Genomic DNA, 23756 nt, shown 5'->3' on the forward strand with positions numbered 1-23756 from the left:
GTTCCACAAAATATCCATCTAGAATTGCGTAATGAAAAAACTCACTTTCGGTTGAGATACGATTTAATCGAACTAGTAGGTTCTCTAGGTTTGGAGTTTCATGATTCGGACGAGGAGTAGGTTTTTTTTTTTTTTTAAATTATATGTTTCTAGTATGTTAAATTGAAGTAGTATGTTTTAAATTTAATGAAATTTTTAATTTTAGTGTTTTAATGTTAATTTCTAATTTAAAATAAAAAATTAAAAAAATTAGTGAAATTTATACTTTTGTTTTAAAATAAAATTAAAAATTTCTTATTTTAAAATGAAAATTAAAAAAAATTTGGGAGTGATAGAATTCCATCACTAGTGATACCACCCCCCTACATTTCTATCACTAGTGATAGAATATTGGGTGATGACATGACATGATTTGATTGGATAGTATGAGTGATAGAAATCATCACTAGTGACCACCCCTCCTCCCCTTATGGTTGAAATAATAGGGGAAAGTTCTTGTACAAATAATCTTAACATACTAAACATACAAATTGAAGGAAAACTCAAAAAGACAAGGTGACATTTTTGTAATTATCAATAACTATCAAAGTTACTCTACAAATATACCTAAAAAACCTAACCCCCCCCCCCAAAAAAAACCTAACACCCCTCCCCACCCCCCACCCAAGCTAAAATGCTAAAAACTAAATCCCCAAAAAACCTAAAAAATCTAAAAAAATAAAAAAAAACACAAATATTATTTTATTTTATTTTTTTAACATTTTTTATTAAAAAATCGCTACTTTTAGTAGCAGCAAAAAATTTTTTTTTTTGTTTCCTAACAAAATGTAGCGATTTTTTTATAAAAAATATTAAAAAAAATTATGTTTTTTAGGTATTTTTGGTTGAGTTCACATTTGTATAGTAACTTTGATAGTTGGTGGTAATTACAAAAATGCCGCCTTGTCTTTCTGAGTTTTCCTTCAATTTGTATGTTTAGTATGTTAAGATTATTTGTATTTAATCTTTTGCCTATATATATAATAAAAACATGTTAGCTACGGGGGTTTTTTAACATTTTTGTTCATGGTTGAATTATTATACCATACTACACTAACAGCTTCAACGATATTAATATTTATTATTATTATTTTATCATAAATACTTTCAAACTGTTGTGAAACAACGACCTACTAGCGACTAGTATATGAACTAAAGCGCAAATATCAAAGGAACATAGAGAGAAAGATAGAATAGAGAATTGTTATTCATTGAGATATATACACCATATACAAATGCCACTATATATAGGCATATACATTAATACAAAAGAACTTAAAGAGATGAGAGTTATAGGAATTGTGTATGTGGAAAGTCACCTTATAAATGATGCATTCATAACACTCCCCTTTGACTATCCACATACCTTTAATACGCTTGGTGATGCTGCCTCGTTAAAAACCTTGCTAGGAAAACCCAGTAGGACAAAACCTCAGCTAAGGGAAAAAGAGTGCAGCGCGTATTTTATCCTCGTGATACTTGTGGATCAGGTATGTTGCCTCATTAAAAACCTTACTATGAAAACCCAATGGGACAAAACTTAGTTAAGGGAAAAAGAGTGCAACTTGAATAAGTCTCCCCCTCATTTTAACATGTGTCCTTTAAGTAACGTATGTCCATCTTCCTTGAAAGTCGAATAAAGCCTTTGTAGCGAATGATTTGTTGCTTGATCCCTTAATGTGCAATCCTTTATGTTGAGCAATGTCGTATAATCTTCTAACGAGACTTTAGGTGCCTCTTTCCAAAAATTATCATACGTCCACGACTGTTTCGTTACATTCCTGCATCTACAAGACTAACCAAACTTGTTTTGATGGGTTAGTAAAATATAATCAAATATTGTTTATACCTAAAATGTTTCTTTGAACTCATTCCAACGTCTCTTCGCTTGACAAAGGTTATATCATGACAATAATCTCAAGTAAAAGATATTATAACCATACATAGCTAGTAAAACATATTAATGCACTTATGCATTTAACGAGGGGTACTTCTAGAATGAGAATCTCTACTTTGGTAGGAGATGATAATATGCATTTCTTATAACAAATGACTTAACAACCTTTAACATACTTTAAGGTTCAACTATGTCCATACAAAAATATCCAAACATCATCTTCTAGATGTACTTGAGGGATTAGTAAAATATAATTACATATATACTCGAACTACAGTTCGAGTAATAATTAGACCGTGCCAAGGTCATTCAAAAATTCTCCCTCTAAAAGCTCGACAATTTCTCTCAATGATGCCTAGACATCATTACTGTAAATTGCGATTATAGTGAACTTTTAAAAGTAGAATGTTCATAAAACATGGCTTATTTAATCAAACTTATATCCCTCTTTATGTGAATATCTCGAGTTGTACAACACTCGACCCAACTATTTTAGTCCATACGTATTTTGTCAACTTCATATAATACGTTCTTGTGGTTTTGACATCATTAATTCTTCTAGGATTATCAATCCATGAGGGAATTCTTTCCATCTTCTCCAAATATGCATGTGCTTTCATTCTTAGAAGTTTTGCTATATAAACTTGCCCTTTTAACACATTAATATCTGTATCATATGCAAAAATATCAAGAACACTTGCTTTTATCTCCAAAATCCATATTACATTGAGATTCCATAATAACCAGGTACACATTTTCTATGTATGTTTATTGGAGTATTGGTGCACTATAATTACATCCATAAGGTGTTTCAATTAACCTCTTAAGCACTCATGGGGAGTTCCAATTATATTCAATTCAATAACATATAGAACATGTATATGTATTCAGATCTGAATTTATATAATAATCATAATATTCTCGAGAACTTATTTTATACGACTTAGTATCAAGTGATACATAACTTTCCTAAGACGCATGTCAATTCTCTTTTATATATTACCAGACTAACAAGATATTGGAAACTCAATGCATCCACCACTGGAGAATACGTTTTCTCATAATCAATCATAGGTCTTTGTGAAAATTCTTGTGCCACCAATTTTGACTTATATCACTTAATTTGATTTTCACATGATTCGCATAAAAGACACTTTTGTATCTAGCATATTTTACAACTTCAAGTGTATGGACTGTTGGTCCAGAAACTTTCCAGTTCATTAGAGAACTAAACTCTGCCTTATTTGCGTCTTTCTATTTTGGCCAATCATTTCTTAATATTCATTCATAGGCAGATCTTAAATCTTGATCCTTATCATTTAATCATTTTAAGCGCTACATTATATACAAAAGTATAACGACGTCGATTTTTATTTCGATTCCATACATATGTTAGACATGATACAACTTATCGAGATCTCTTTATTTTCAGGTACCTGAGGTTCTTATTGAACCATCATGTCTATTGTCTCTTCAGGAGATCTTATTACTATAACCTCGACTTGACCATCTTAATTACTTGCTCCAATTTTCGAGGAATTTTATTGTTGGAATCAACTAGTCTACCATGCTATAGGCGTGCAATAGACTCATTACAAAAATATGTGGTTATCCTCTTGGGACACAAAGATAACTGGAGCATAAGCAGTTGATTATGTGACTTACTTGGTCACTCTATTTAGGTCAGTGAACTTGTCTGGTAATTTGTTCTTTAATATTGGTAAATGAATTATACTTTAAATTTATAGTTCATAGTTTATAGTCTGAGGATCAAGATGACATGATAATTCATTTCACTTTTCACTTTCCAACTGCTTGTTATCTCCCCCTAATGTTGGGAACATTCATTCACTAAAGTGAAAACCAATGAGCCGTAAACGAATTTCTCACTAATGGCTTTAAGTATTTAATCATAGACGATTATTTATACCCAACATATTCTCAAACTTTTTAGAAGTCCCATTTTTGTGCGGTGTGGTGGATGAGTTTCAATATATGTCGCACAACCAAAATCTTTGATGAGACATATTTGGTTCCTGACCAAAAACCAACTTTATGGGGAGAACTATAACTTATTGTCTTGATGTGAATTGATGGTACTATATACAAAATTACATGTACCTAAATGAACTTTTGCCCATCTCATGATTACTAGCTTTGTAACCAATAGTAGACGTTTAGTGATCACAATAACACTTATTCCAATGATCGTTAATAACTTCGGAATCAAATTCACGATTATCAAATAAATATACTAATCCGGATTAATATGCTTGCTATCACATTAGCTAAGCCACAATCACACAAGCTTTAGGTTGTGGATTTGATAACCATTTAGACGATGCATCAATTTAAAACACTAGATGGTATCATGTTGGGATATGCATATCCTTTAATCGCTTCCAGAATATTTAGGTATACACACCCTCGTTTATTTTGTAAATATATAGTTTTCCTTGAGAGCAAACATTACATGCTAATTATTATGTTGAAGAATCTTCTAGTTCTTCATTATGTTTCACATCATCATTGACTCGGTGTGGTCTAACCGGTCATGCCAACTAATTAAATAATTTTGATCCATAAACTTCTGGTTTATGATCGTATGTGTATTACTTGCTTGTATGTAATACAAAACGTATGATACAAGAGAATATATTATAACTTCAAAGTTAAAACCATCACGTTATGCAATCACTCCTTAGTTTGCCACTTTTGTGGTCCATTATCATTATTAAAATGACCATTATTACAATTCTTATAGTCATTCTCATTATTACAAGTTTCTCAATTAGGTCCATCATTACATATACAATGATTAATATATAATCACATTCACTTTTGGGAATGGAGTAGGACCAAAACAAGCTTCATAGTTTTTCATTATTTACTCGGTCACATGAGTATAAAAGCATTTCATTTTCCATGACTCTTATAATGATATTGCTACTTTAGGAGCATATGTCTCAAGTGTGACAATCAATTTTTCCTTGTAAATAATGTTCTCTTTGCTTACCATCAATTGAGAAGTAGTTGAGTCATATAATATTTATCAATCTTATATCTTACGACCTTTATAACGATCATTGTATAGTCATCACATTATTAACATGTTTGATCTCATTACATGAACATCATAACAATTTCCTCAATTACCATGATTATGAACTTTACACCAATTATTATATCATCAAATTCAGTTCAAGGAATGAATTATAACCAAACAACTATCATGGTGACATCGTTATAATTTTCTTAGTTGTTATATACATGATCGCGACCTTACATTGGTCATTCTATCATCACATTCACTTCATGAATAGATTAAAATCACACAACTTTTATGGTGGTCATTTCAAACCTTATATATTATTTAACAATCTTGCTTCTTCAAGAGCATATTTGAGGTTTGACAATGGAACTTGTTTTATTCCACATGTATAACTAATTTTTTCACCACATAACATCAATTGTATGACCGAATCATTAAGATTTATCAGTCCAAAATTTTACAAACATCAATAAATTTACAATAAGTTTTAGTGAGTTTGACTTCGAATGTCATATTATAAATGAATCTTGATCACTATTCAATCATGTTTATAACGTGTGATCATATACACAACTTTAATTTATAAGGTGACTTTCCACATACATAACTTTAATTTAGCTGCTTCATTGAAGACTGTTTATATACATAAACAATGGCATATTAATATACAAAATCAAATTGTACAATATATAATTGATATAAGATGCCTTCTCATCAAATACAATATAATAAAATATACATTTTTTTTATTTTCCTTACTAATCATGGTTAAATATGAAGAATATATTAGAACACTATTAAAACGTTTAATGTAATATATCCACGTTATATCTTTTCTTATGATAATATGTTAACTGCATAACTCTATGATACATTACATAGGCTTTCTAAACAAATATAAAATTTTTAATCATATAGTGTCACCGAGTATATGAATCATATAAGAAGCATTTCTATATATGAATTGTACTCAGAGAAAGGAACACATGACTATTATAATAAACTTTTGTGCATATATCATGCATTCAACCATAATATAATATAACTATGTACACAATCATATATGAAATAAAAATCAGATTCCTAAAAACACATAATATTGAATCACGGATATCATACAACATACATTTTTCATATAAACATTTCAAATATTTAAATTCTTAGGTAATGAATAAAAAAAATTATGAAGTTAAAACATAAGTATGTATGTGGTAACATCGACCAATGTAAATTATGCGATTTCTACATGATAACATTACATCATATTATTATAATGTGGAAAATAATAATCTTCCGATAATAAAATAATTAGGCTATTATATATGTACACATTAAACAATTGCATTGTTATACATTTACACTTCTACTCATATTGAACTTTTAATTACAATAATACTAATAATATTAATTATGATAATTATGAATAAAGATAACATGAGATAACTTCATAATAAGACCACTACCATTTCTATACTTCTATAATAATAATAAAGGTAAACTTAACTTATTATAAGTTTTAATAAACCTTTTGTTTTAATTCAACTAATTAAGTAATAATTAAGAAGAATAAAGAAACATAAATTCAAATAAATAACGTTTTTAATGAGGTTAATGAGAAATAATATCATAATTAATACTTTTCAATTATATTTCACAATTAATAATATTCCATTCACCTCGTAAATTGCATTTAATTGAATTTAAGTTAAATTACTATTACTAAATTCAAATAAATTCCAAAAGAAAAATAGTAAATTCAAATATATATATATATATATATATATATATATATATATTATGTATGCAAGTGATATTCATATTTGAGTCTAACAAATTTTATAGATAAATCATTAACTTAATATGATTTCAATCAAGTCCATACAAAAGTTGATATAAAGTTCTGTCTTTCTTATTATATAAAAGGATATTTGATTTTGGGGTAAACCATAACTTTAAATCAAACAAAGGCGAGTATCAATACAAAACATAAATATTAGAATGCAATTTTACTTTTAAAGCATTCATTAAAAAAATAGAAAATTGTCACAAAAGTTAATTTATACTTTTCTCGTAAAAGTTTGAATGTTCAAATTGTAATTATAAAATTAACCAACACATCATTTATCATTTATAACTTTGTCAGAGTTAACTCATAGCACTTTATGACAATTATTACTATATTAATTAAAATAATATAGTAAACAAAACGCCAAAGGTTTTTTTTTTCTATTAACAACCCATCAAAATGAGTCTTGATGAGTTGCTAAAAGATGCGATTCTGTTATTTTCAAAAACATGATTTACCTGGTCAACCGTCATCTATTCATTCTGGATTACAAGACGTTGACATCTTTCGAATTCGAGTGATTGTTGCAATATTTCGATTATTGTCGCTTCAGTGTATCCTTGGGAGGGGCGGCAAAACCTTGCAAGAACAGTTTCTAAAGGTGATGAACAATGAAAACGCAAAAGGGATCTTGAGCCAAATAGCACTAGAGTTTTTAGATGAGCACGTTCGTGCTGATAACGTGTTGTGAAACAACGACCTACTAGCGACTAGTATATGAACTAAAGCGCAAATATCAAAGGAACATAGAGAGAAAGATAGAATAGAGAATTGTTATTCATTGAGATATATACACCATATACAAATGCCACTATATATAGGCATATACATTAATACAAAAGAACTTAAAGAGATGAGAGTTATAGGAGTTGTGTATGTGGAAAGTCACCTTATAAATGATGCATTCATAACACTCCCCTTTGACTATCCACATACCTTTAAATCTTGATCCTTATCATTTAATCATTTTAAGCGCTACATTATATACAAAAGTATAACGACGTCGATTTTTATTTCGATTCCATACATATGTTAGACATGATACAACTTATCGAGATCTCTTTATTTTCAGGTAACTGAGGTTCTTCTTGAACCATCATGTCTATTGTCTCTTCAGGAGATCTTATTACTATAACCTCGACTTGACCATCTTAATTTTATTTTCTTTTGTAACTTTTTAAAGTACGGTATTTTATAAATTTTCAATTTTTATCCACGTGTCAATATCAATTTTACTTAAATCTTCATAAATTTATAAAGCATTTAACTACATTATTAAATAACGAAAATAGTAGACGACATCAATTTATATAAAAAATCCTAAATTTACAAGTCAGATTTAAGTAAAATTTATATTGAGACGTGGATAAAATTGGAGATTTATAAAATACCGTACTTTAAAAATTACAAGAGAAAATAAATATGTTTGAAAGTATTTATGATAATAATAATAATAACAATAATACTAATAAATATTAATATCGTTGAAGTTGTTAGTGTAGTATAGTATTTTTCTATTAAGTTTTATTTTTGAATTAAAAAAAAAACAAAGAAAGTAAAGAAGTGTTGGTATAACCAAAAGCTAATATCCATCAAAAGGTGTGGTAAAAACATAAGTGTTAAAAAGGTCCCATAGCTAACATGTTATTATATATATATATATATATATATATATATAGGCTAATTATAAGGAGAAAACCCACTCCAGTTGACTAAACCCTGAAAACTCACATATATGGCTAGGATTGAGCCACATCACCTTATGTATAAAAATGAGACAAGGGTAATTTCGTCATTTTCCCCTAATGTTGACTAGATGTGTATGAATTGTACTTGGCCCTCATTCTTCTTTCCTCATAACGTGCAGACATTTCTTATCAATATCATACACACCTCTCTCTCTCTTAAATCACACACACTTCTCTTTATCTCTCTTAAATCACACACACTTTTAGATCTAAATCAACCACCAAAATTCTTCTTCTTATCAAAATCATTCATAATCAACCACCAAAACTCTAGATCTACAAGCGTAACAACCCGGTGACGGTGTAGTTCAAGATCCGGTTTCTTGGCAAACGAAATATTCATCGATCCACCATAAATCATCACCAAAACCACTGTTTTTCTTTGCGGATTTAGTTCTTTGAGTGGTTCAATAGATTTGTAAGGTGGGCTCGGGTAGTTCCTCGACAAGGGTTTCAAGATCCGATGGTGGTTTCAAGATCCGACGGTGGTTCCAGATCTAAAAGATCCTCCAGATCCATAAGTATGTTTGTTTTTAGGGTTTTTTTTTCAGATTTGCATTTTTTTGTGTTTTATAGATCTTCATTTTTTGTGATTTGTAGATCTGCAACTTTTTTTATTTTTTTGTTCAAGAAGCTGAATGTTTTTTAGTTCTTGTTTTCTGGATATGTTGTTTTTTATTACTAATTTTTCATTTTTTTTTTGTGTAAAATTTGTTCTTATGTAAACAATTTGATTTTTTTTCAGATCGGAACAAATGGAAACAATTTGATTTTAAGTTCTTATGTATTGGATTAAAATCTAAGTTACTTTCTTGTTTATTGTTATGATGATTGAATCTAAAAAATATGTTGTTGTTTGATTCTTGTTAATAAAGTTATATTTTTATATGCATGTTATATTTTTTATGTAACAATTCTCATAACAATTTTATGCGTCTTAGTTGTGAAACTCCAAGATCTAGGCTTTTTTATGTAACACTATGTAACCGGGTGTTAGAAATGTAACAATCGAAGAAAAAAAGCATATTATATTTTTTGTGTTACCTAAATAATGCCAGTTACGTCTTTTTGTGTTACATAAATAATGCCCGTTACATTTTTTGTAACAATCAAATCAAAAATGTCTGTTACATTTTTTTTGTTACATAAAAAATGTAACAATCAAAGAAAAAATGTCTGTTACATTTTTTGTGTTACAGAAATAATGCACGTTAAAGAAAATAAAGTGCATTGTTACACTTTTTAAATTACTGTAAAAATAAAGTCTGTTGGTACATTTTTTTCCAGGTTATATGTTACGTTTCTATGTAACATGTAACAAAACAAAAAAAAAATATGTTACAAAAATAGATTATCATATACACTTTTTTAAATTACTGTAAAAAATGGCTGTTACATTTTTTTTGTGTTACAGAAATAATGTCATTTACATGTAACAAAAAAAGTGTTACATATGTGACGTAAATTTGATCATGTAAAAATTGTAGTGTACGTACCAACATGTAACATCTTTTAGTAGGAAGACGACTTTTGTAAATATGTGATGTAATATAACACTTTGTGTCGGACGAGAAAGAAAAGAAAACGCGTTACACTTTTATGTATGTGGATATCGGCGATATCCTTTAAATGGTAACGTTTTTGTACATTTTTTGAAATTATACAGAAAATGTAACGTTATTTGTAGAATGTAACATTAATAAGATGGTACATATAATGTAACCTTATTCAACATGTATATCCAGCTTTCACTTAATGCTTTTGCATTTATTTTGTTATATACTACACCAGTGGCCCAAAACAACTGTATGAAGAAGTTGACACTTTTTTTTTCATTAATATATACGAATTAAAAAAAACCATCATTTCATGAATAAGATTTTAGTGTTTTTTAATAAGAAAAAGATGCAAGAGAAAGAGAACACATTGGAAAAAAGAATTTGTCAAAGCCTTTTTCTTTTCTTTTTTTTTAATATGTATTTTTGAATTATTTGTTAAAAAGAATGCACGAGAATTGGGACACTTTGGAAAAGGGGACACATTGAAAAATGGGACACATCAAAGGAAGTCAGATGGATAGATGATTCTATCCCCATTTTACCCTTAGATGTACCATTTATTGATTAATATAATAAAAAGTAGGAGAGATAATACCCAAACACATCACAACCATCCATCTCTTCTAATCAATGGTAGATGTTGGGTTTCTTGGGTTTAGTCAACTGGAGTGGGTTTTCGATTTATCCTTGCCCTATATATATATATATATATATATATATATATATATATATATATATATATATATATATATATATATATATATATATATATATAAGGAGAAGATCATGCGAGAACCACCTCTTATTGCGAGAACCGCGAGAACCAATGTGAACACAACCAAAAATGCCTAAAAATAGCTAAAAATCACACAATTTTTTTTTTAAATATTTTTTATATAAAAATCGCTACTTTTCGAAGCCAAAAAAAAATTTTTTTTGGCCACTAAAAGTAGCGATTTGAGCATAAAAAATATTAAAAAAAATTTAGATTTTTTTTTGATTTTTTTAGATTTTTTATAGATTTTTTTAGGTTTTTTGAAGGTTTAGTTTTTAGCATTTTAGCTTCGGGGGGGGGGGGGTGTTAGGTTTTTTTTTAGGTTTTTTGGGGGTTTTAGTTTTTAGCATTTAGCTTGGGGGGGGGGAGGGTTAGTTTTTTTTTTTTTTTTTTGTTGGTGGGGGGGGGGGGGTGGGGGTTAGGTTTTTTTTAGCTATTTTAGGTTGTGTTCATATTGGTTCTCGCGGTTCTTACAATAAGGGCGGTTCTCGCATGAGCCCCTCCCTCCCTATATATATATATATATCGTTGCGATGTGCTAACTTTTATCTAAAAAAATGTTTTGATAAAATATGATTTCTTTTTGTTCTTTATCTTGAAGAACCGAATCAATAGCGTCCAATGTCGTTAGGAACCGAACCGATTTCTATTGAATAACATCTGTACGAGTATAGGTATTATCTGAACCAGTACTGATATTCATTTTTATGGTTTTTTTTATCGTTGTTGTTATTTTAATAATATAACTAAATGCTTTATAATTTTCCGAATGTACCATTGCGACGTGCTTACATTTATCTATGTTTTAACAAAAGCTATTTTTTTCTTTTCTTTAACATGATGAACCGAATCGATAACGTCAGGTGTCGTCCTGAACCGATTACGACCAAATAACATCAGTACTGGTACCGATGTTATCTGAGCCTGTAGTGATATTCGTTTTTATGGGGTCTGATAGTTGTAAAGCACATGCAGTTATCAACTTAGGCATATCATTTTCGGTTGCAATACTGAACGTTGGTATCATACATGTGTCATAACAAACCAAACCAAAACAATACCGACTGAATGTTCGTCACAACACGCGACGAATCCCACTAGTTGGTTTAATTGAGATGACAGAATTCTAATGGCTAGTGATTTGAGTACATGTGGGTTATGGGTTAATGGCCCCATCCACCCTAACAAAACAAGACGAGTAAAGATAATTTGGATTAGTCTTGTTTGAAATTATTAAACATATAACAATCATAATCATGATTAGTTAATAAAAATTAAAGTGCTACAATTGCAATGAATCAACAATGTGAACAATGCGGTGATTGTTTTTCTTTGAATCAAACAGTGAGCTTAGAGTAGTTGGCATGTCAAATTATGGTTGTCACTTATCAAGTGTAAATGTATCGAAGAGAAACACCAAGGAAGCTGCATACAAATATGTTAAGAATTTGTATGTCAACTTTACTCATGTATGTATATTTTTACTTTAATGTGCATTTGGTGAAAGTGAAACATGCATGATTTTATAAATTCCATGTTTGGTTTATGCTACGGATTTTAAAAATTAGTTAATTTTGTTTCTTTATTTACAATTTAACCTTTGTTGCTATTTTCTGGGTGTTTTTTCATTTCCAGTTATTAAAAACAAAATTTCCCAATCTCTTTCAATTAGCGGCATCTAAAAATAGTTGGGTGGCGGATAATTGGGCTTAAATGGGGAGTTTTGGTTGCTGGGCGATAGCTTGGTTGGGACAGATTTCTGGGCTGCAAGTTCAAGAGGAATGGAAGGCTTGTGATGAGGCTCTTCGGTCGGTTAAGGTGGGTTCTAGTCGTGATAGGTGGAAGCGGACAGGGGATAAAGATGGTGTTTTGTCTGTGAAGTCAGTCAAGAGGCTGTTCCGGCCCGACAGCAACACTCTAGATCAGTTCAAATTCAAGTGGTTATCGTGGGTTCCTCTGAAGTGTAACATTCTTGCTTAGCGAGCCAAAATGGACAGAATTCCTTCTGTTTTGGCCCTTATACGTCGAGGTGTCACGCTAGATTCCGACATTTGTGTGATGTGCAAATACAACTCTGAGAGCATGGATCATTTATTTACGGGTTGCTGGTTCGCCGTTGAGGTATGGAGTTGAATTACTAGTTGGTGTCGGTTAGATCCTATATGTGCTTTCGCTTTCAGAGACTTATTACAGATTTACAAGATAGTTGGGGGAACTAAAAGAAGTAAACGGATTATTCATGGCATTATATTGGTGACTTGTTGGGTGATATGGAAGGTGAGAAATGATAGAAGGTTTAATTCGAGAGAGGTTAAAGTTATAGAGGTACTTGGTAATGTGAAGTCGTTGGCTCTCTTTTGGTTTAAGAATAGATCAAGTTTTAAGTCCTTGTTATGGAAGGATTGGTATAATTATCCGTTGTATATGTTGTAGTTGTTGGCATCTTCCTTGTCTTGAAGTGGTGCGTGTGTTTTATTGAAAGTTAATTTTCAAAAAAAAAAAAAAATAAATAAATATAAGTGGCGTCTCTATTTTGTTAGGAAAATAACTCTCGCTTTAGTTCTCCAAATTTAGGGTACCAAATTTCCTTTTAGGGATTAGGGTTCTGGAGTGAGTGAACCTGAGATTTGGCTTTACTTCCACAATTTTTGTATTCGGACTTTATAAGCGCGAATTTCTCTCCACTTAGGTTACATGCCGTGGTATAAAACCTTTAAGGGCTTTGTTATACCAAATCAACACCATCTTATATGGGAGGCTTTAAAGTCTCTTCCTTTTACATCCTTGCAATTGTTTAAATCCTCTATCATTATCAACTAATTATTTTTTTTTAAATTTAAATATTATTTAATTTAAATATATTAATTTCAATTTAAATAACATGAATAAAATATAAAAAAAACATAATTTAAATAAAAAAACTACAATGCCACTTGAAAAAATACCAACCTAAAAAATAAAAATACTTAAAATTTAAACTTGAAACTAAATCTTCACTCGTCATCGTCTCCCTGTTCACGATCAAACCATTGGTGCTCTGTCAGATTAGCTCGAAGGTTAAGGTGTTTGTCCCTGTCACGTATCCTGGCTCGGATAACTTCTTTGAGTGTAGATAAGTAGTGGGTTCGCCGGTTGGTTACCTTCATCATAACTCTCTGCACAAAAGACTCTTCCCGAATCCTTCAATATCATGTTATGCAAGATGATGCACGTATACATGATGTTTCTCATTTTACTCTTTTCTAGTAGCCTCGATGGTTGGGCAATGATAGACCATTTTTTTAATACACCGAAAGCCCGCTCAAAATCTTTTCTTGCCGACTCATGTTTTTTTTCTTGTAGTACAATCGTTTTTCGTCGCCTGGACACGAAAGAGTTCTCACCAACGTTGTCCACTCCTGGTAAATACCATCGACAAGATAATACCTATACTTTACTCCATATCATTTGCATAGAATGAAGTATTCGGTGCAACACCATCTACGACATCGTCGAAAAGACCCGATGAATGTAAAACAACAATATCATTGTTTGCACGAGCTATGCTAAAGAATGCATGTCAAATCCATAAATCTTGAGACGCAGCCGATTGTAGTATTAGGGATGGACCCTCGTGGTCACCATGATGGTGTAGCCCTTTCCAAGCGGTTGGACATGCCGCCCACTCCCAATGCGTGCAATCAAGACTACCCAACATCCCGACAAAACCGCGTATCCGTTGATGGGCCTCAAATTAAAGTGGAACATTGGTAGCGATCGGCATCCTCAAATATCGCTCCCGTAGAGAAAAATAACACCTAACATAACACATTATTAAACTATAAATAATAATAATAATAATAATAATAATAATAATAATAATAATAATAATAACAACAACAACAACATTAATAATAGCAATAATAAAAATATAAGTAACAAATAATAATTAACGAATACCTTCACATAAATTATGAAGACTGTCACGACAAGTTCTATTCGACATCCTTAAATATTCTTAAAAAAACGACCGCTCATAAGAAACGGATACCTAAACTGTGCATCGTCATACAATGGATTTTCACAAAAATAATCGCCTATTAAACGTTCATGAGCACCTAATCAATTTCGTTCAAGAGGTGCTTGTCTGGTACGCGTTATAGACGATTCGGCTTCTTCTCGCAAATACTGAATCGTCTCTTGAGTCACTGCGATAAGCATATTGTTGATCAATTCATCGGATGAAGAGCTGGACGAATCGGATAAAGAGTGGATGACATCTTTTATAAAAAATGAATGGAGAGAGTTTGTATGTTACGGTGAGTTAGTTTGTGATTAGGGTGTGTAAAATATAAGTATATGTATAATAAAGGTTTAAGGTTTTTTTTTTTTTTTTTTTTTTTTTTTTTGATTTCGACCATTGATGAACGGTCTTATTAGACCAACACCTTGAAAACAGCAAATGACGCTTGTTAAGGACTTGGTGAAGAGAACAATGGCGACCCCATGTGACGCCTAGAAAATGAGGACATGGCGCTATAGGACGCAAAATTAGATTTTTTGACGAGGGTGTTGAGACACAGGCGTTATCTTAATGTAACCTTATTTGTGTGATTTTTTCTTGATTTTGTACGTTGAGTAATCTCGATAATTTGTCAGATAAATATTTTTTTCTGTAGCAGAATATGGTGATTCAGATGTGATGCGTTTGTTATGGTTCATGGTAATTTTATTTTAAATCTAGTGATAATGGTAAATCATTATTAGAATTGTAAAATTAGTAATAAAGAAATAAAACAAATAGCTGTATGACGAAAAGGCAATAACTTTAATATATGTTTCAGGCCTCTAAAAAGTTGAGATCACACGGAGTTGGAGTAGGTTTGCAGCGTGGTGGTCACTTCACGCCGGGTACACCGGACCATGTGTGGTATGGATGGCGGCGTAGTGTGTGTACGTTCAATAGCATCCAACAACAAATGAACGTTCAAAAAGATAAGATTATCAAACTTTTTGAATGAAAGGTAAATTTGAAATACAAGGACTTGGCAAAAAAAAAGGGAAGTGGATATGAAATTTCTCGCTATAAAACCGATCACCTTATTGTGTTCCCGAGTCTCATTTAACAGGGGAGGGGAAGGAAAATGAATTAAGAGAGAAAAGGAAGGAAAAAATGTGATTTTTTTCGTGTTCCCGAGTTTAATGGAAAGTAAAGGAAAGAGAAGAAATCAAGCATTTTATTTGTTCCCGAGTTATGAGGAAAAGAAAAGAAAAGAAAAGAAAAGAAAGGAACAATTTTACCATTATACCCTTTAAACATAAAACATTTTAATTAGATATGGAGTGATTTAGTAATTAATAAGATTTTCTCTCCTAATATCTCCAATTTGGGAGAATAAATATACATACAAATTTTCTTCCCTTTTCCCTCCTTTCCCCTCCCCTTCTATCCTTAAAAAATCTCGGGAACATGGTTTCTTCGTATTTTCATCTTTTTTCTTTCCCCTCCCCCTGTTAAATGAGACTCGGGAACAGAGTGTAAACCCGAAGAAAGAGAAATGTACGAGAAAATGAAACAAGAAATCATGGCAACATATCGTACTTAGTTTCGTTTTAATTTTTAAATATAAATAATAATAAAAAAATGTTATGCCACGTGTCACACCACCCCACTCTTCTACGCCACATCCCACCCCGCGCTTTTTGTCATTAATTTTTAAATATAAATAATAATAAGTGACTAATAGATAAAGGTTAAGGGAAAATAAAAATAAATAAAAAATTTCGGGTATATAATCGGGTTTATAGTTAGGGTAAACAGATCGGGCTTCGAATATTCCCTTCCCATATATTTTAAGTTTCAGCTATACCCGTAAAGCTCTGATTTTTTTTTTTTTTTGTCATTCCTGTTCCTTTTACAAAATAATCAAATATTTTAAGACAACTTTTTTTCATTTTTCTTGATCACATTACTTGTTTATCATTTTTAATGACAAACTTAAACCATGCACGAAGAGAGGCATCATTTCAATAGACTGCTAAAAAAATTATATGTTTTAGTTACAAGTATTAAAAAAGTAACAATATATGCTTAAAGATCACAAATCGAACAAGAACACCTACTGTGACAATCCGCAACTTCAGGTTACTACTTTAACTTAGCCATAGTTAATTTAGGCATACATTCATGGCACTACATTTAACTAGGGTTAGTAAAATGAGTCTACTTTGGTAATTCAGGAAATTACCAGAACACGCACACAAGATTAATTCTCTAAACGTTAATGATTAACACGAATGATAATTTTATACGGACGGTCTATATGAAACTTATACGTTGTATGACAACTACATGAATTATGTGCTTTATTATAAATTTAATGATATAATGTGCTCCTTGTATGAAAGTTATATAATTAAGGGGTGTTTAGTATATTTGTGAAACTTTAATAGGCTACTTGAAACCCTAAAACCACTCGTAATCACTATACGGCAATTGTTTTCTCTCAAATCACTCTCCAATCATTTTGGCTTTGCAACACAACTCTCCATCCACAATCTTGATCTTTCCAATCCTCCTAGAACAACCTATATATCAATCTAAGGTAAGTCTTCATACTTTATGTTGTGAATCTTGTTCTTTTGATTCCAATGCAAAACCCTAGACATCCAAACAATGTGTGTTTTTGTTTCATGATTGATGAATGCGTGATAATTGCTAGATTGGTTGAATTGTATGGTTGCTACTAGTCATTTTAGATGCTATTTGATATGACATGAATGCTAAGCTTTTGCCTAGATTCAGAATATGATTGATTACTGTGATTCAACTTAATGTCCTCACTTGTGAGTTAACTTAATGTCCGCACTTGTGATTTAACTTAATGTCCGCATTTGTGATATTCAAAATGATCCGCACTTGTGATCTCTTGAGTCGTCCGCACATATAATCCATGAAGTTCTCCGCATTTGTGAATTATACAAGATGTCCGCATTTGTAACCTATGCATAGTGTCTGCATTTGTAAATTATACATGATGTCCGCACTTAAGGTGATGTACACAATGTCTGCATTTACACTTATGATGTATACAATGTCCGCATTTACATATATGATGCACATGATTGTCCGATTTTATATATTTGTAATATGAGTGGTTCCGAATTTGTTTAAGGGTTAAAGGGGGTCCGGGTTAATCTTTGTGTTGAATCCGAGCTTATATGGTGATTATGATAATCAGGGTTTGCGGTTTATGTGTTCTGATGTTTAATAGATGTTCAGGGATCCGAACTTAGTAAGTATTATTGAATCTGAATTTATCTGTGATAATTATGATTGGTAATAAGTAACATACGTTGTCTGTATTCCCTAACATCACATTTCGCATTACCAATTATTGTCACCAACTAGGGAAACAACTGTGTGTTAAACATGATCAACTTGATCACTTAAACAATGGGTTGTTTGGACACCTAGGGTATTGCAAACACTCTACTCACATAGATACTTACATTTAAACGTACATTAGGTCGCGTGTAATGGACCAAACACTTACTTAACGCATAAAGACACGATATCATTTACCGAGCAAACTAAGGTGAGTTCACTACTCTTTCACAAGCATGCGTCCCGAGGGGACAAACAAACTAATATAACTATGAGGAATACTTTTAAATGTCTTGGTTTAATTTCGATGTTAGTTAATAAACTCAACTCATCACGAAAGTCCCTACTTACATACCGAGCTAGTTGCCTGGGAGGCAATGGGGTATTAGTTGATAGCGCTATTAGGCCTGACAAACCTCACACTGTGCTGGGAGCCGGGCGTGAACTAATGACCTTAAACACTTTGATCAATGATGATAGACATTGATGAGGGCACCAAAACAAAACAGTCAATCGGTATCGAGTTTATTATTCGTAACATGTCTTTAAACTAAACACTTACTTGAGTTTCGTTAACCAAAATTGTGAACTCGCCAACTTTATGTTGACACACTTTTCTGCATGCTTGCAGGTCGTTAGATATCTTCATGCATCGGAACTTGCGATTGGAGGAGCTAGGGATGTCATGAGTCACGTCGCTTATTGAAACGTTTAATGCTATGATATTCTTTATAAACAATTTGTTTTCAAATGTTAAAATATTTATAATTGCTTCCGCTGAACAAATATTTTGGTGAAACGCTTATTTGATGAGCACTTTTCATGTTGAATAAATTTTACTATTAGTTCAACGTGATTGGTGGCTAGATCCTGGTACGTCACACGTCTCGCGGTGAAATCCGCATGTGGTATTTTGGGGGTGTGACAGTTTGATATCAGAGCCACTAGTTATAGTGAACTAGGTTTTAATACATTTTGTAAAACCAGACTATAACCGAATCAGTTCCGAAAGCGACCATGACATTACGCTCCAGATTGCAAGGTTCGTTTTTTTATTTATCATACACATTATACGTCTAGCGTACACATATGCATTTCATACCCAACATTACAGTACAATTACATGTGTTACTTATTCACATTATGATGCATCGTTAGTATGACATAATATTTAAACCTTGTGATCCTTATCGTTTTGACAATGCTCTAGTTTTTAACACTCGAATCGAAGGGTCTTTTGATGCAAGTTAGGAGGAGCTGAGATGAACATGCAAATCACATTATCATTATGGGTGCACACATAATAATAATTTGGGGTACATGTGAGTCCTAGTGAGATTTAGCAAGTGTAACAGGATTCTGACCCACTATCCGACATAATTGGGGATTTAACAAATCTATAGGAGTCACAACGATGATTGACTTCTACTCAATATTGATCCTTACTCTTTCCACTCTCCTTGTGGATGCAGAATCATGAGTGGACGTGGTGGACGCGGTGGTGGCCGCGGCGGTGGACCTGACAATATCATCATGACTTAGGCGGAGTTGACGCATCTCATCAACACACGTGTGGCCGAGGCCTTATCAGCTCAGCAAGCTAGTACGACACTTACAACAAGATGATTCTTGTTCTTTATTCGTATATTTGAACTCTCATTCGTGCGTTGTACGTCCTTTCACTTCCAGGTCAACATGTGAACCAGAATCAGAACAATCCGCCCGTCTGTACTTTCAAGACGTTCATGGAGTGCAAACCACAAACTTTCAATGGGACTGAAGGAGTTGTAGGACTTCTTCGTTGGTTTGAGACGGCCGAATCAGCATTTGCTATGTGTAACTATCTGGTTGGAGACAGGGTGAAGTTTGATTCAGGCACACTGGAGGATGGTGCCTTAACTTGGTGGAACGCCCAAGTTCAGATGCTGGGAATCGACATGGTGAATGCTACTACTTGGGACGATTTCAAGGAATTGATGCGGGAGGCGTACTGTCCTCGTGATGAGATTCAAAAGTTGGAGAACGAGTATTATCATCTGAAGATGGTGGGATCGGAGATTGAAGCGTACACAAAACGTTCTCAGGATCTTGCAAATATGTGCACTAATTTATCAAACCCATCCTACAAGCGGAATCGAGTTGTATATCAACGGTTTGGCGCGGCAGATCAAGAGTATGGTTACTTCGGCGAATCTCGATAACTTACCACGGATTATCTGCCTAGCTCACAAGCTTCCTGATCAAGAAGTGGAGTACAGTACATTACCAGAGCATGGTGTTCTGACTACTCCTGCTGTAGACAACAAACGAAAGTGGAACGACTCAGACAAGGCCTCCAATCCCAACCAGCAACAGAAGAAGGCTGATAACAAAACAACCGCAACTTTAACCAGTCTTCCTCTACAAATTAGAACCAAGGCAACAATCAGAATCAGGTTTCTTACGTAGGCAAGCAACCAAAGTGTAACAAGTGTAACTACTATCAACATGGGTAGTGCACACGCACATATCAAAAGTGTTACAAAGTGGGCCATATGGCGAAAGACTGCAGAGCTCCGTTCCCGAAACAGTAGCAACATCAACAATAGCAACAGCAACAGCCAAAACAACAACAAAGGTAACAGCCGCAGCAGAATCAAGGTAATCGAAAGGGGTGCCTTCATTTTGGAAGTGAGGGCCACTTCAAGAAGGATTGCCCCTAGTTAAACCAAAATGCCAACAACAACAATAACAATGCCGAGAATCACAACAATAACAATGGTAACAATGGGGGAATGGTGCTTGTGGGAGGGCATTCACTATTGGGGTGGGTGACGCCAGAAACGATGGCAACGTCATGACCGATACGTTTTTTGTGAACAATCTTTTCGCCTCTGTTTTATTCGGCTCCGGTGCCGATTGGAGTTATGTGTCCTTGAAATTCTGTAGACTGTTAGGATCAACCCCGACTCCTCTCGAAGCTAAGCACATCATAGAATTGGTTGATGGTAAGCCAATCGAAGCATCTCATGTTCACGTTGGATGCAAACTCGATCTTCTAGGTCAAATGGTTGACATTGACCTTCTTCCCGTCACTCTTGGTAGCTTTGACGTAGTCGTCGGTATGGACTGGTTGTCCAAACACCGAGCTGAAATTCTCTGTAAAGAGAAGATCGTTCGTATCGTATTCCTCTCCCTAGAGGAGACTCACTGTCTGTACAGGGTCATCAGAGTGGTGCTACGGTTGGCATGATTACAGCTATGAAAGCCCAGAAGTGCATACGGAAGGGTTACCCTGCTATTCTAGCTCTTGTTACTGAGACTCAGCCTGAGGAAAAGAAGATCGAAGACAATCCAGTCGTTTTTGACTTTTCTGATTTGTTTCCCGAGGAACTTCCAAGACTACCTCCACAACGACAAGTGGAATTCCTGATCGAAGTTATGCCAGGAGTAGCTCCGATTGCTCATGCTCCTTATCGTCTTGCACCGGGGGAATTGCAAGAATTGTCGAATCAACTCCAAGAACTTTTGGATAGAGATTTTATCCGACCTAGCTCTTCGCGGTGGGGAGCCCCAGTTCTATTTGTGAAGAAGAAAGACAGGTCTTTCCGTATGTGTATCGACTACCGTGAACTTAACAAGGTGACGGTCAAGAACCGCTATCCTCTCCCTCGTATTGATGATCTGTTTGACTAGTTGCATGGGTCAAGCTTCTACTCGAAAATCGATTTAAGATCGGGCTATTATCAGATGAGAGTCCGAGAGGAATATGTTCCCAAAACAGCCTTCCGAATGAGGTACGGCCATTATGAGTTTTTGGTCATGCCATTCGGGTTAACCAACGCACCAGTAGTCTTCATGGATCTCATGAACCGTGTGTGCAAAGCGTATCTTGATGACTTCATCATTGTGTTTATCGATGAAATTCTGATCTATTCTAAGAGCTAGGAGGATCATGAGCGACACTTGCGTCTTATCTTGGAACTCCTGAGGAAGGAGCAACTTTAGGCGAAATTCTCCAAGGTTGATTTATGGATTCGAGAAGTACACTTCCTTGGTCACGTGGTCAACGAGTTGGGAATACATGTTGACCCAGCAAAGATCGATTCTATCAGGAATTGGACGTCACCTACGACTCCTACGAAGGTGCGACAATTTCTTGGTCTCGCGGGGTACTATCGCAGATTTATCGAAGGATTTTCGAAAATCGCTCAACTTCTTACAGCTTTAACTTAGAAAGGTGTTACTTATTCGTGGGGAGCGAATCAGGAGAAGGCCTTTTAGCTTTTGAAACAAAAGTTTTGTAGTGCTCCGTTATTGTCCCTACCCGATGGTAGGGACAACTTCGTGATGTACTGTGATGCTTCTATTCAAGGTCTCAGTTGTGTTTTGATGCAACGTGAGAAAGTGATAGCCTGCGCTTCTCGATAGTTGAAGGTTCACGAGAAGAATTATATGACTCACGACTTAGAGTTGGGAGCCGTGGTTTTTGCACTTAAACTTTGGAGGCATTTCTTGTACGGTACTAAATGCACTATTTATACCGATCATAAGAGCCTTCAACACATGTTCGATCAGAAGGAGTTGAACATGCGATAACGTCGTTGGGTTGAACTCTTGAACGATGACGATTGTGCAATTAAGTATCATCCAGGCAAAGCTAACGTCGTAGCTGATGCCCTCAGTCGGAAGGAAACCAAACCCAAATGTATTCGAGCCTTACAACTCACAATCCCTTATAACCTTCTCGACCAAATTCGTTCTGACCAAACAGAAGCATTGAAGGACGAGAACCTTCAAGCTGAATCCATGCGGGGCATGGAGAAACAACTCGTAACCAAGTCTGACGGTATTCGCTATTTTGTGGGAGCGAATATGGGTCCCATTGCATGGTAATCTGAGAGAGCTTGTGATCAATGAAGTGCACAAGTCTCGGTACTCTGTTCACCTGGGTTCTGACAAGATGTATCAGGATCTGAAAATCTTGTACTGGTGGTTGAACATGAAAGCAAACATAGCGACGTATGTGAGAAAATGCTTGACTTGTGCGAAAGTCAAAGTGGAATACTAAAAACCGTCTGGTTTGCTTCATCAACTAGAACTGCCTATGTGAAAATGGGAACATATCTCCATGGATTTCATCACTGGCTTACCAAGAACTCAAAGCGGAAACGATACCATATAGGTGATCGTTGATTGTTTGACAATATTTGCACACTTTCTTGCGATCAAGGAAACTGACAAGTTTTCGCAACTTGCTAGTATTTACTTGAAGGAAGTAGTTTCTAGGCATGGAGTGCCGACCTCTATCATTTCTGATCGCAATCCGCGTTTCGTGTCCGATTTGTGGCAAGCGATGCACAAATCATTCGGCTCACGTCTAGACATGAGCACCACTTATCACCCTCAAACGGATGGTCAAAGTGAATGAACCATCCAGACACTTGAAGACATGCTGCGAGAATGTGTGATCGATTTTGGTAAAGGTTGGGAAA

This window comes from Helianthus annuus, chromosome 4 (assembly GCF_002127325.2).
Source record: "Helianthus annuus cultivar XRQ/B chromosome 4, HanXRQr2.0-SUNRISE, whole genome shotgun sequence".
Taxonomy (NCBI): domain Eukaryota; kingdom Viridiplantae; phylum Streptophyta; class Magnoliopsida; order Asterales; family Asteraceae; genus Helianthus; species Helianthus annuus.